The 843-nt window shown below is 54.7% G+C and overlaps 1 protein-coding gene across 1 annotated transcript in view; it reads right to left on the bottom strand.

Annotated features, from left to right (window-relative positions):
- Positions 1–843, bottom strand: part of LOC113212325 (uncharacterized) — a 14263-nt gene that overhangs the window by 9936 nt on the left and 3484 nt on the right. The window lies entirely within an intron of this gene.

The raw sequence follows: 843 nt of genomic DNA, 5'->3' as shown, positions 1-843 counted from the left end.
TGGCCCCCACCTCCGTCGCAGCAGCGGGGGAAGTCGTGCTGCGCGTTCATTCAAGATTTAAACGCCGACGCCTCCAAGAAGCCCAGCGTCATCCCCCCCGACTGCTCGGGTCCCGCTGCGACATAGTCAATCGCAGCGTGGCAGGGCGGGGCGGGGCGTGGCGCTGGCGGGGCGCTGGTGGGGCGCTGGTGGGGCGCTGGTGGGGCGCTGGCGGGGCGTGGTGGTGGCAGGGCGAAAGAGCCCCAGACGACCCGTTTCAATATTGACTCCTTTCCCCAGCAGCCAACTCCTGGTCCGGTACCGCTGCACCAGACTGGGGGTGCACGAGGCGGGGACTTCATATGGACCACAATCATCATACGAGGCCGACAACATGCCGCCAGTCTGCTGATATCACACGTGCCGTCCAAGTGCACACAAAACTTTTTAGATAGGGCTGCGAGTTGACAGACGAAAAAATACAGGTCATGTTTGGTCCAGCATTCACATTTCTCTGTGGAATTAAACAGCCACAAACTCGAGGGCCCGCTCTGTGCTATAACGAGTGAAGAAGGGGGAGGGAGGGGGGGAACTATGGCCCTGACAGTTTTAGGGTACTGTCTAAAAAACAAATTTTAACACATTCTAGTGAATTTTTGATTTTTATATTGCACGTCTAGATTCAAGTGAAGTGTACTTGAAGAGTAAAGAGTCTAGTACCATGAACTTAGGTCCCAGAACTTGGGTGCGGCCTTAAGAAAACAGAACTTCGAATTTCTTTTCCCTTTTTTTTTCCTTTTTGTTTTTTCGGAGGTGGGGGTGGACTTTCATCTTGGTCGACTGCTTGTCGGCGGCCGGGGGAGG

The sequence above is a fragment of the Frankliniella occidentalis genome, unplaced genomic scaffold (assembly GCF_000697945.3).
Source record: "Frankliniella occidentalis isolate FOCC.00 unplaced genomic scaffold, Focc_3.1 Scaffold25, whole genome shotgun sequence".
Taxonomy (NCBI): domain Eukaryota; kingdom Metazoa; phylum Arthropoda; class Insecta; order Thysanoptera; family Thripidae; genus Frankliniella; species Frankliniella occidentalis.
This window is presented reverse-complemented; position numbering and strand designations above follow the sequence as displayed.